Source organism: Aotus nancymaae, unplaced genomic scaffold (genome assembly GCF_030222135.1).
Source record: "Aotus nancymaae isolate 86718 unplaced genomic scaffold, 86718_ANA_hifiasm-v0.15.2.pri h1tg000108l, whole genome shotgun sequence".
Taxonomy (NCBI): Eukaryota; Metazoa; Chordata; class Mammalia; order Primates; family Aotidae; genus Aotus; species Aotus nancymaae.
In genome coordinates this window covers 27,889,509-27,904,120 of record NW_026988523.1, presented here as the reverse complement: position 1 = coordinate 27,904,120, position 14,612 = coordinate 27,889,509, and positions in this window count along the sequence as shown.

The window sequence follows — 14,612 nt, the reverse complement described above, 5'->3', positions numbered from 1 at the left end:
TCTGTAGGAACATGGGAGTGGGATACAGGGAAAAGGGTGCTTTTTCATCATTTGAGGAAGAACTCAGGGACTTCAACGAAACCTGGGGAGGGGCTAGTGGTAAACTCTACCCCAAATTCGCAGATCATTGAGCCCCTCCCAAACCAGGAGCTTTGCTTTGATGAAAAGGAGGGTCTCTAGCGGCAGCTAATTTTTTGGAGATTAGAAAACCCAGAACCACCTTTGCCTCTGTCTGAAATACACCACCCAAGGGTGGTGTTGGCTCGGTCCTTCCCTGCAGAATGGGAGTTTCAGTGATGGTTAGCCAGAAGGTTCAAGAAGGAAGGAAGGATTTGGAATCAGAAGACTCAGATCTGAGACCAGATGGTCTCACTTTTTCTTTCTATGTAAAATGGGGATAATCAAAACAATCCTACACACCTCAGAGCTGTCAGAACAAAAAATGAAAAGTTCTGAGAACAAATGCCACAGCCGATTACGTACTGCAAATGCCATAACAATGTTATTGCCTCCTGATCATGAATTGTCTCTATTGATGAGAAATGCCTTGGAATGTGTGTGCCCCACTGTGTCCTCAGGAGCACCTGGTGGGTCCTAGGGTGTACGGCCTGGTGGATGGGAGATGCACACAAATTCCCCGATAGCAATCTCTTCCGGAGATTAGTTCTGGCTGCTTATCTAGCAGGGTGGCTTAAAGCCCTAGATCTAAGCAACAGATAACAAACTTACTATCTTGCTGGCCTCCATCCCTTACTTTGCTGGGGATAGATTTACATGGATGAAGACCAATGAGAGCTGAGGATTCCTTCCTCATTTTCTACCGGCCACAAGGATTGGTTCTTTACCACTCCTAAGAGTAGGAGCAGCCCTGGCAAGTGAGGGCCCCCGGGAAAGGCCCTTGATCAGAGGAAACCCGGATGAAGACCAATGAGAGCTGAGGATTCCTTCCTCATTTTCTACCGGCCACAAGGATTGGTTCTTTACCACTCCTAAGAGTAGGAGCAGCCCTGGCAAGTGAGGGCCCCCGGGAAAGGCCCTTGATCAGAGGAAACCCCAGTGTGACATATTAGAAAAGCACACTTTGAAAGAGAGAAGAAACCTCCTTCTTAAAAACCCTTAAAACACAACAGGTGATTTATTTAAGAGGATGAAAAATAAATAAATAAATAAATGTTTTGGCAAAATTAAGAAACTTTTTTTTTTTTTTTTTTTGCAATACAGGGTCTTGCTCTGTCACGCAGGCTGGAGGGCAGTGGCTCAATCTCGGCTCACTGCAACCTCCGCCTCCCGGGCTTAAGCTATCAGTCTTCCACCTCAGCTTCCTGAGTAGCTGGGACTACAGGAGTGCACCACTGCATCTGGCTAAGTTTTGTATTTTTTAGCAGAGACAGGCTTTCACCGTGTTGCCCAGGCTGGTCTCGAACTCCCACGCTTGCCTTGGCCTCCCTAAGTGCTGAGATTGCAGGTGAAAGCCACTGTGCTTGTCCAAACATTTTATAAGACGATTCATCATGTTATTCCCCTGATGCTCATTTTGTTTTTTATGTAAATACCGAGTTTTAATACATCACTTTGGTTTCCTTAATATAATTGAGATCCTCAGCTTCCTGTGCCGCTGAGACACATCAGACAGGAATCATGGCAGAGCAGATCTGAGGAAGAAGTTAAGTCAACCAACTTCTTTACCTAACAGACAAAAAAGCTGTGGCCCAGAAAGTTTATGTGATATGCCCAAGTCCACCCTATGCCCCTCTGAAGACAGAATGTTGGAATATTTGCCTGAGAAAACACAACCAGCTTTCCTCATCTGAGGCAAAAGGCAATAAAAAATGTTTTACAATTCTTGCTTTAGGGGAAAAAAGTCAATAAAGTTGCCAAAAAATAAGGCCTTTTATTTAATGGCATCAGAGAAATTCCCCAGTGAATGTGGGACTATCAGCAATCCAAGATTGACTTCTACAAACAGCAAAGGGGCAGAGGTGTGAGGGAGCCCAGGTCCTGTCTACTCCTTTCTCTCACACAGCCAGGATGAGCCCCAGATGGGGTTGATTTCTTCAGGACTCTGTATGCCCAGTTACTCCCTTTTAAGGAAAATGCCCATCCCCAAAAATATCGTGCACTATTATTTGAAAATATTTGTGTGTATTGTTTACACAGACACACACACACACACACACAAAAAAAAAATTTGGGTGCTGAAGGATTAGAATCTTCCTAGTAAAAACCTCACCTAAAGGTCAACCTTTAAAATTGGTCTTCCTAAAAAGTCTTTAAAACCAGTATCCGCTGGTGGTATGAAAGTGGTTCTTTGAAGCTAGGGATCTGATTCACAATTCTCCTCTGCAGTCAAGCTTTCGCTCATTCATATATTTATTTGTTCAACTGGCACTTCCTGGGTTCCTATTCTCAGCTATATTAGGGTAGGCCTTGGGAAGACAGTCTCCCTGCAAGAAAGATTAATTGATTTCTAGTAATCACCCCCCACCTCCACCCCTTGAAAACCAGATTACCTATCACTCTTTCTATCTGGAAAGTGTTTTCCTCTGTGGGAAAGGCAAGAAAGGGAAAATTCATGACTGGTTGGTCTAATGCATCCGACGTTCTCTAGGCAAAGGTCAGGTGACACCCAATGAAAAGTAAAGTGGAGGAGCTGGGTCGACAGGCAGATCACGGGGCAGAAATGGTGGAGCCACAGGCAGAGAAATGGTTCCATAAGTTTCTGGATGGTGAAGCAAACATCAGCTATGTAAAGGCCTTGTTCATTCATTTATTCATTCAACAAATGTGTGTGAAGCATCCGCCAGGTGCTAGGTCCTGTACTAAAGGCATGATTATAAAATCAAGTGAGGCAACAACCTTATTCTCAAGGATCTCAGGCTTTAGAGGAGGAGACACGCACATAACAAAATTACGATGCAATAAAATAATTCCTAATATAAACATGTACACAGTGGAGCAAGAAATGCTACATTTGGAGACATTTTTAAGGTAAAGGCAATAAATCCACATGACTATTTAGATGTAGAAATTAAGGAGGAGAAAAAATTTGATGAGGCCCCTTAGGGGACTGGATGAAAGGTTAGATATTATTTAGAAAAGGGAATACAGGAGAAGATTCAGGCTTTTTGGATGAAGTGACTGTGTTTTGTTTTGCTCAAGATCAAGTTTGCGGTGTCCATTGGTAACTGAAAATGTGTCTGGAACTCAGGAGAGAAGTGAAAATGTTAAAGAAGTAATATAGATGGATGGTTTTGAAGCCGTGGGAAATCCTAGGGAAAGTAAAGGAAACATTAATTAGAAAATCAGTCAGTGAGCCAGACCCGGTGGCTTACACCTGTAATCTCAACATTTTGGGAGGCTCAGGTGGGAGGATCACCTGGGGTCAGGAGTTCGAGATCAGCCTGACCAACATGGAGAAACCCCCTCTCTACTAAAAACACAAAATTAGCCGGGTGTGGTGGTGCGTGCCTGTAATCCCTGCTATTCGGGAGGCTGAGGCAGGAGAATCACTTGAACCCAGCAGGTGGAGGGTGCAGTGAGCTGAGATCGCGCTATTGCATGCCAGCCTGGGCAACAAGAGTGAAACTCCCTCTCAAAAAAAAAAAGAAAGAAAGAAAGAAAAAGAAAAGAAAAGAAAAAAGAAAATCAGTCAATAATTTTGTGTTAGGAAGAGTAGGAACAGGGGCAAAAGGATAGGATGGGGAAGAGAAGCAAAAGGCAGAGAGTATAAATAGACAAGAATTTGAAAATGTGATTTTTGCCCCAAAGAAGATGATACTGCAAAGCTTCCATCTGCCCTGCTTCATAGCAACTGCTTTCGCCAAGGTCACAAATGGCTTCAAATAGTCGAATCCAGGAGGCACCTTCCTGAATACTTCTTGCCCAACCACTTTGTGGGATTTGCACTGTTGACTCCTCAATGCTTCCTGAAGTTCTCTTCTGGTACGGTTTCTGTGACACCATCTTTTTCTTTCTCTCACCTCTAACTTTTCCTTATCTATTTCGTCTACCTTTTCATTAAATACTGCGGATCTCCAGAGTCCCATCCCCAGACTTTCTCTTTTCATTCATCATGCTCCTTCTAGGTGATTTTCCATAGTTTCAATTGCTGCTTACAAACAGATGGCTCTCAAACCAATACCTCTAGCTCAGACATCCTGTTAAACATAATATTTAACACACAGAAAAAAAGCAATAAATGTCTGATGAGACTAGAGTTCTAGCTAGATTTTTCCAACCACGAGCTCCATCAGACATCACCAGCAGGGTGTCCCACAGGGTCTTTATATTCAACGTAAATAGAACTAATCTCCTGTGCCTGGTTCTGCTTTTTTAACTCCTTTTTTTTTCCCTTCAGAAAATGGCCTCTTTAAAATTCAGATGCCTAAGTCAGAAACCTGATTCATCTTAGACTCTTTCCACTCCCTCACTCCTACATTACCCTGTGGATTCTGTCTCCGAAATGTTTTAAATACATCCCTGTCCCTTCCTCCTCTGTCTCTGTCATAGGCCCCCTCCACCTTTTACCTGTTTCACTGACAATCTACTAGTTAATATTACTGTCTCCAGTTTTGCTCTATTCCAAAGTACTATCAAAATATTTTTTTTTTTTGAGACAGAGTCTTATTGCGTTGTCCAGGCTGGAATGCTGTGGTGAGATCTTGGTTCACTGCAACCTCTGTCTCCCAGGTTCAAGGTCCTTCTGCCTCTGAGAATCCAGCTCTGTCCTATAGGGTGAGCATTTTTTTTTTTTTGAGACGAAGTTTCACTCCTGTTGCCCAGGTAGTGCAGTGGTGTGATCTTGGCTCACTGCAATCTCCACCTCCCGGGTTCAAGCAATTCTTCCGCCTCAGTCTTCCGTGTAGCTGCGATTACAGGCATGTGCCATCATACCCGGCTAATTTTTTTTTTTTTTTTTTTAGTAAAGACAGTGTTTCACCATGTTGCCCAGGCTAGTCTTGAACTCCTGAGCTCAGGCGATCCACCTGCCTCGGCTTCCCAAAGTGCTGGGATTATAGGCATGAGCCACTGTACCCAGCCAAGTTGAAATTTCTTATCATGAGACAGACCTCTCCTCTTCTGGCCCCTTGCTCATTTCTTTTTACTCTCTCCAAAAACAATCTTTCTCAAGAAAATACCTATTTATTAAAAAGGCTTTTAGTTCTTTTTTTTTTTTTTTTTTTTTTGAGACGGAGTTTCGCTCTTGTTACCCAGGCTGGAATGCAATGGCGCGATCTCGGCTCACCGCAACCTCTGCCTCCTGGGTTCAGGCAATTCTCCTGCCTCAGCCTCCTGAGTAGCTAGGATTACAGGCACGCACCACCGTGCCCAGCTAATTTTTTGTATTTTTAGTAGAGACGGGGTTTCACCATGTTGACCAGGATGGTCTCGATCTCATGACCTCGTGATCCACCTGCCTCGGCCTCCCAAAGTGCTGGGATTACAGGCGTGAGCCACCGCGCCCGGCCCTAGGCTTTTAGTTCTTTAACGGCTCCATGACCTGGCACATTCTGTTCCCTCTTCCTCGCTGCCCTTCCTCTACTTGCCTGCTTTGTCCATTTGTTCACCCAGAAGCCTCCTCCAGACCTTAGAGCTCATTCTAAGAGTTTTCTCTTTCTCCTGCTTCCGCCAGCTACCTATTGGTTAGATCCTTCTTCCTCCACGCTTCTGTTAATAATTTTTGTCACTTCATATTGGACTGCGTATTCATCACTACTCTATTCAGTGTGGTCCCTGAAAGGAAGACATTTATCTTATGATTTCTAGAGATACCTAGCACTTTGCATTATGGTAGATACTCTGAGAATGGCTGACTGAATGAATGAATGAATGAGAATAGTAGGAAAAACAGGATATGCATAAACTGGTGAGAAAAATGTAAGAACAATATAATGATACATTTAAAGAAATGCACCTTCTTTTGGAATGCCCAGTGCCTGGGCCTAGACACAAGCTGACTGTTTTTCAAAGATGGCCTTAAGGCGGGCGGATCACCTGAGGTCGGGAGTTCAAGACCAGCCTGACCAACATGTGAAACCCCATCTTTATATATAAAAAAAATGATTTAAAAAAAAAAAGACCTCTTTCCACCTAACTTGCTGTGTCTTTTAGGAAGATCTATAGGGACGGAGGGAAGCAGGTAAGAGGAGAGATTGCGGGCCGGGCGCGGTGGCTCACGCCCGTAATCCCAGCACTTTGGGAGGCCGAGGCGGGTGGATCACGAGGTCAAGAGATCGAGACCATCCTGGTCAACATGGGGAAACCCCGTCTCTACTAAAAATACAGAAAATTAGCTGGGCATAGTGGCTCGTGCCTGTAATCCCAGCTACTCAGGAGGCTGAGGCAGGAGAATTGCCTGAACCCAGGAGGCGGAGGTTGCGGTGAGCCGAGATCGCGCCATTGCACTCCAGCCTGGGTAACAAGAGCGAAACTCCGTCTCAAAAAAGTAGAGATTGCTAATAGTCCCCTTGAATCAGACCTCTTATTTCATCCAACCCATTTCTATATCTGAAAAAGAGGGAAAAAATCCCCCTCAGTAGGTGTACGGAAATCACAGAATATTAATTTTTGTTCTGTTTGGATCCAAGCGAAATAACTAAGAAATTTGTTCTTTTTCTCACTTTTGCTTTTTCTTCCAACAACCTTTCTTTTTGAACAGTGTCCAACTATAAAATTTAATGATGGAAGGAATTTAAGCCTTCAGTTAGAATACACTGTGATTCCTTCAAACTCAGAAACTTTGGAATTCCATGAAGTGGAGCATTCTAGGTTGTATCGGTCAACAGGGCATTTTTTAGGAGAAATTTGCTGTTAGATTTTAAAGCCAGTGGCTCACGCCTGTAATCCCAGCACTTTGGGAGGCCGAGGCGGGCGAATCACAAGGTCAAGAGATCAAGACCATCCTGGCCAACACGGTGAAACCCCGCCTCTACCAAAAATACAAAAATTAGCTGGGCGTGGTGGCGCACGCCTATAGTCCCAGCTACTCGGGAGGCTGAGGCAGAAGCATTGCTTGAATCCGGAAGGCGGAGGTTGCAGTGAGCCGAGATCGCGCCACTGCACTCCAGCCTGGCGCCTGGCAACAGAACGAGACTCTGTCTCAAAAAAAAAAAAAAAAAAAAAAAAAAAGAACTGCCTTTCTTAGGAGATGATCTGACCAAAATGCTTCCCCCTAATGTGCTTCAATCCTAGGACAGATCCTATTGGGAGAAGTACCAAGACTAGGACTTTCTTGAGAATAACAGGGTAGCCTGGACATTTCCAAAAGGATGAGGCATTGATGACAGAGGTAGGTGAGATCATTAGCATTTCCAAAGCTTGATATGCAAGGGCTTCCATGAGAAAGGAGTTAGCATGCTTTGTCACAGGGGTATGCAGCCACAGGAGGTTTGCTAATGTTTGCGTGTGCATGTGAGTTGCAGAGCAGTAAGGCACACAATTTCAAGGTGTGATTGTTAAAACTGCAATGGAATATAAAATTTGAAATAGCCAGCAATGGAGCAGAAAGGCAGTCAGACCTGCTGGGTCACTAGCAAGGCCGCCCTGGAAGTAGATAAGGGGATCTGTACTTTAGAAGGAAAGGGAGATTGGTTCCTGGCAGGGGGAGGGGGGAAGGGGCGGGCTCCTAAGACAAGAAGGGTTTTAAGCTTCATTGTGCAGGAACACTACCTGCTTTCACTTCTTGTGGTCTCATTATTTCCCCACATTTTTTCCTTCAACAGAGTTAGGCATTATTCTCATCAAAGGTCGGTTACATGCCAAATTTGATGCTTCAAAGATATTGAATTTTGTGCCATTAATTGTGGAGCATACCTGTTTGATAAGTGAAATATTTTCTTCTTGCTTTTGCTCGACTTGAAAATAATGACTGGGTTCCATTTTATCTTTCTCTCCCAAATTTCCCTTAGGCATATACCAAGTATGTGTGGAAATGTCAACTCAAATAGAATATTTTGGAAATAAGTTATCTGTGATTGTGAAAAGCAGGCCAGAGTAGAATTCTCTTACTGAACTTACTGATGATGTTACTATTGAAACAGTGTTAATAATCTCCATTAAGAAGATTTCAACAAACCAAAAATTCTCTTCTGAAAAATTTTACTTGATTTCCTTAATTCTGTACAGTCCATGAATTCACTTATACAAGAAAATATCACCAAAGCCAATGGGTTTGTAAAATGCTCTTGATGGAACTGTGTGTGTCAGCAGAAGGATGATTGGGAAGGGGCTGCTTTTCTTAGAAAACAAGAAACTAATAAAATAATACACAATCCCTTCACTAAGTTAAATAAAACCGTAAACAGATAGTATCCGTATTGGAGTGAAATTCCTTACTCAACTTGGAAGAGGTTCTTGTCCTCCTATTAAGCTTCCCAACCACCTAGACTCTATTTCCCACAGGGCCTAATTTAATGGTTTTTTTCTAGCTTCCATACAATGTAGTTAGTAAAAGGTGCCTGATGCAATAACTTTACATATTCAGAATCTTTCTGTGATTAGCTTCCATCTCGCAGTCCCTCTTCACCCCAAATGTGGAGTATCTTAAACATAAAGAAACACTCACGATTCATCCTTTACACAAAAGCCAGTGAAACTTTAGCTTTATGGCCCATGACTTTCATAGCCTCCTTCCAAGGCCCTGTATCTAAGTAATTTTGAATATTGGTTTTTTTTTTTGTTTTTTTGTTTTTTTTGAGATGGAGTTTCGCTCTTGTTACCCAGGCTGGAGTGCAATGGCACGATCTCGGCTCACCGCAACCTCCGCCTCCTGGGTTCAGGCAATTCTCCTGCCTCAGCCTCCTCAGTAGCTGGGATTACAGGCATGCGCCACCGTGCCCAGCTAATTTTTATGTATTTTTAGTAGAGACGGGGTTTCCCCATGTCGACCAGGATGGTCTCGATCTCTCGACCTCGTGATCCACCCGCCTCGGCCTCCCAAAGTGCTGGGATTACAGGCGTGAGCCACCGCGCCCAGCCTCGATGAGTATTTATAAAGTACCTTGTATGTGCTAGTCTCGGTTCTAATAATCAGGGTACAGCAATGATCAAGACAAACTCTAGGGACTTATTTTGGTGAAGAGGAGCTGACGTAAACAACATAAACAAATAAATAAGATCATTTCAGATTTTAGTAAGTGCTGCGAATAAAAAGCAGGACCGTGTGATAAAGAGTGGCTGTGAGCAAAGGATATCAGAATTGATGGATCAGGAATGGCTCTCTGAAGAGGTGACATTTAAGCTAAGGCCTGATTGACAAGAAGGGGCCAGCCATGAGAAGGCCTGGGGGCAGAGTGTTCTGAGCACAGGCTACAGAGAATGCAAAGGCCCTGAGGCAGAAATGAACTCAGTGCATTTGAGGAAATGAAAAAAGGCCGGTGTGGCTAAACCTGAAGCAAACGAGAACGTTTTAAGAGATGAGGTCAGAGGAAAGCGGGGACCAGATCGTGTAGGGCTTCTACCGTGATATGGTGAGGGGTCTGGATTTTACTCTAAATACAGTGGAAAGCCGTTTTGATATTAAGTGGGACAGCAGTGAGATTGGATTTGCCTTTTAAAAAGATTACTCCTAATCCTCCCACCCCCTGTCCACGCTCCTAAGTACAGATGTGCAAGTGCACGCACCGTTTCTCTTGAGCATCATTATTTGCCAGTTACGTCGTCACATGTGAGTCTCTCCCTGCCTCCATTCAGTCTGTTCCCAAATCCCATCAAGTCAGCCTCAGTAGTGTTTATGAAGCTCAACTCCCCTTTGCATTTCTGTCGCCATCACTCTAATTTAAGTCCTCATCCCTTCTTCCCAGAATTACTTCATAACTCTCAAACTGGTCTTCTGACCCTTATACCATCCAACCCACGCAGCACTGTCAGATTATGTCTTCCAAAAATAAAGGCATGCATATGTCATGCTTAAGAATGTTCAATGGCTCCCCAGCACCCAAGAAACAAAATTATAATTCTCTCACCCACTGTTTAAGGGCTCATGCCTATAATCCCAGCACTTTGGGAGGCTGAGTCGGGTGGATTATGAGGTCAAGAGATCGAGACCATCCTGGTCAACATGGTGAAACCCCATCTCTACTAAAAATACAAAAATTAGCTGGGCATGGTGGCGCGTGCCTGTAGTCCCAGCTACTCGGGAGGCTGAGGCAGGAGAATTGCTTGAACCCAGGAGGCGGAGGTTGCGGTGAGCCGAGATCGCGCCATTGCACTCCAGCCTGGGTAACAACAGCAAAATTCCATCTCAAAAAAAAAAAAAGATCCTCTACCAGGTATCTTGACTTGCTCTTCTATTTCTTCTCCACATTTGCCTATATTTATCCTACGTTCTGGCCAAACTGCTTTACTTCCTCTCCTTGGATCACGAGTCTTTTTATTTATGCCATGTTCTGGGTCTGAACTGACATTTCCTCCAATAACATCTGTTGAGCTCCTATACGAGTCAATCCCCAGAGTGAAATGATACCATCTCCATGACACTTTCTCTGCTCTTTCTGACCAAATGTGAATCTCCCACCAGGATTCTGTCTGAACCTTTCTAAGGCATTTATTGTATTCTTTGTATTACAGTGATCTGTGTACATGTCTTACTCCCCTATTAAATTATGAGCTCCTTAAGGATGGGGACTGAATCTTATTCATTTTTTATGCCTGTTAAGTTCCTAGCAGAGAACATGATGTGAAGGAGGTGCTTGATAAATATTTGCTAAAGAATAAATGAACAAGTGAATACATAGACAAACAGATCCTAAGATTCATCTTTGTGTTGCATCGCTCAATAAGATGATTTTAGAAAATTATGAATAATCATAAGAGGGAATAAGAAGGGTCTAGCCCTTTAATCTTCACAGAGGCTTTTAAGGACCCCTGGGAAACACAAATAAGCCTGGAAATAGGTTTCCATTGTTTTACATGGAATGGATGTCAGAAAAAGTCGCTTGGGAGTTGCTGAAAATTATGCACGGTGTTAACAGTGCCCTAGGACATAGGTTCCATGTCTGTGCCTCTCCACTACCCATGGTCCTTCAATCCCCATGATAGGTTTACGGGAAATAATGTAAAACCATTTCCCTTAGCAATTAATTTTGAGTTGAGCAGTTCCTTTTCAGAAAAAAAAGATGAAAGTTTCAGCTAATTCCCTAATTCTTTGCTGTACTATATTAGCATTCCAGAAAGACTAAACTGTGTGTTGGGGTTTACCTCAATCAATTGCACTGGTAAGTTCATTTGTCTTAAGTGACTTTGCTTTGGGACAAAGATAGTGAATGAACTTCCTCATGGAGCAAAGACTTCTGTTTACGTAGAAAATGGGTATGCCATTTGCTTGGAAAGCAAGAAGAAACTTTTCCTCACTCAGTATCTTTTGCTTCAGGCACTGACCTTGACTCTCCTAATGAATAAAAGGATACCTGCATGTCCCTGTTATTTAAATTACACATATTGTGAGTACATTGTAAACCATCTGTTATTAATTATGTCTGAGAATCATGAAGCTCCATAAAGTAAGGATGTCTTGTTTTTATTACTTAAAAAAAAATTATGTATGTATTTTTATAAAGACGCGGTCTCACTACGTTGCCAGGGCTGGTCTTAAACTCCTAGGTTCAAGTAATACCCCCAACCCACCTTGGCCTCCCAAAATGCTGGGATTGCAGTAGTGAGCCGCCACACCTGGCCTTATTCCTTTTTAATAGTTAAAAAGACTCCTCCTGAAAGCTTAAGGAATCCACCAAAGATCAGCCCCTCAGTGAGAGAGAAACGTGGTATCTGACACTCACCTTGGGCGACTGCTCCTCATGGATTTCATCTATCCCACACGCCTTACCTACCGACAAGCTTGATAACAGTTGTGGTCTGAAGAACAGGAGTGGTTCCCTGCATCATTTATGTTCTTTTCCTGTTCTGTTCTTTTAACTTTACAACAGTCTTTACTTATTCTGAAATATGAAGTCCTCTTAGCAAATCCTAGAGGAAGAGAGTGAAAGCCAGGCTTTCTAACTCTGGTTTCCAAGAGTTTCAGTAACCAGCATTTTCCTGGCTTCTGAAAGTCTGTTTTCTTTCTTTCTTTTTTTTAAAGACAGGGTTTCACCATATTGGTCAGGTTGGTCTCGAACTCTTGACCTCAGGTGATCCGCCTGTCTCTCAGCCTCCCAAAGTGCTGGGATTACAGGCGTGAGCCACCGCGCCCGACAAGTCTCTGTTTTCTCTGGGTCTTTGTTCCTGGTCTTCAGGACCCAACTACTGTTCCATTGGTCAGACAGCCCGGAAAAAGAATCTTCTTTTTCAAATACTATTTTTTTCATCAAGGTAATGCACAATGGGTACAACCGTGACAGAGGAGAAGGGACATGAAAACTTGGGTGCAAATTCTGATTCTGCTTTTAAGAAACAAGGAAATTCTGGGCAAACTGCTTCACCAATCTAAAGTTTGATTTGCCTAAAACAGGAATGACAATACTTAGTATGTGAAATTTTTCAGTTTAAATGGAATGGCACATATAAAGCAACTGCTATTTTTATAGACAAGATAGAGAAATACAGGCTGATGACAGAGGAATCTGATGGATTGGTAACAGAACAACTAAAAGATTTCTTATGACCTCCCAAAGAGCTCTGTCTTTGAGCCCGTCCTGCTCAATTTATATAGCAATGATTTGGTTAAAGCTATAGAAAATACTTTCAAAAATCTCATTTGAGGATGTTACATTAGGAGATCACTGACTTTCCTGGTAAAGAAAAAAAAAAATTAGGAGAGGTGACCTAAAAAAAAAGAAGAAGAAAAAAAAGGAAAAAACCCTTCAAAATATCAATTCTAACGAATTTTAAAAGTTATAAAGCAGAGATAATTTAAGCCCAACAGAAAAATTACAGAAGTCCAAGGTGCCTACATAGCAGCATGTTTCAAAGGAGGAGGACAGAAGGCGAGAGTAAAGGAGACGACGCAGGGGGAGGAGTTTATACTTCTGTGATGAGGTTCCGGAAAAATCAAATGCACTCTCAGGCTGCACCCAGAGAAGCGTGGCCTAAAGCCAGGAGGTGATGGTTCACCTGCTCCATGTGGCGCCACTCAGTCAATTTCGAACGCCTCTCTTTAAAAGGATCACGGACAAACTGAAGTGCATTCAGTACAGTAGCTGGAGAAAAAGAGAGATTTCTCTATCACATCCTGTAAGGAACTCAGAATGTCCCACCAGGAGAAAAGAAGTCTTTGGGGGGACCCTCACACCTGTTTTCAAACACAGGAAGGACCGTGTCATGGTACGATGGGTAAGGCTCACTATCCATGTCTCCACAGATACAACCCGGATCCACAAGTAGATAAAAGCAAAGCCCACTTGTGCGTCCACGGAGCATGTGTGGCTCCTTGCGGTGGATGGGGGCAGCAGGCATTATCAGACACCAGAGGGAGACCAGACCAAGGAACTCAAGATCTCCTACTCTTAGAAATCCACGGCGGCCGTTGATTCTAGAGTCATCCACAGTTTCCTCTGAGGAAAGGTCTTTGTGAGAGAAGTCCAAAGATAAATGCTTTTAGTGGAATACCATGCATTTATTTATGTATTTATTTAGCTCTGAGTTCTGGGCAAGTGCTGATTTCAATCAGAAGCATGGTACCAAGGACAGCACACTGGATTTTGAGACAGGCTAATCTGGGTCAAACCCCAGCTCTGACACTTACCTGCTATTTGACTTTAGGCAAATTCCTTGACTTCTCCGAGCCTTACTTTCTTCATCTACCCATATTATTACTTAGTTTAAGGGTTGTTGGGATAATTAAATGACATACCACATCTCACTGATTCTGAGATGCACATTTTTTCACATCTGAAATGAAGATGCATTTTTAATATTGGTGGCAGGTACGGTATACATACAGTTTGGGTGTGTTTTTCTTCTTTCGTAGTGGCACATAAAGTAATGTGGGTCTTACAAAAATCAGTGGCAACTTATGTTCAAAGGAATGTGCTGACATATTAAATAATTATCATAATGGCTGGCACACAATGAGTGCTCAGTACAATGTTAATTTCATTCTTCCTTTTCTAGATAACTGCTTCACAACCTCTAGAGGAACAGGGAGGTCCTAAATAATTAATAATTGGAAGGAGCTCACAGATTCCCAATATGGAAAATTAATGAGAAAGTTTGCACCCATCGGATCCTATGGAAGATTATTTCTATTCTACACATGCATATATAAAATATATACGTGTATTTTTTCTTTCTATCCCACTTCCTATGGTCGGGTAAATATTCTACAACTTTCCAACTCTGCTTGCTCACTGTATTTTAGTTCAAAGTCAAATTCATTTATTGAGCACAAGGCTAAATGTGTTTGCCTGCTTTATCTCAGGAAGAGGATATCCCTGCGATCACCAAGCCTTTACCCCATCTTCCAAACCAGTCACTTACCACAGAATGTCTCTGTGGAGTTGAATATCCTTCAGATCTGACTTCTTTCCTCTACTGAATACGAGATGCTTTACTTTGTCACAAGAAGCAGATAATAAACTCAAAGCTGCAAGGATATATCTGTCAGGGAAATTTTTTCTTGATCTGGCTGGCCTTGAACATAATCATCAGGAAGACTTTTTGTGCTCAGATATTATGGTTGT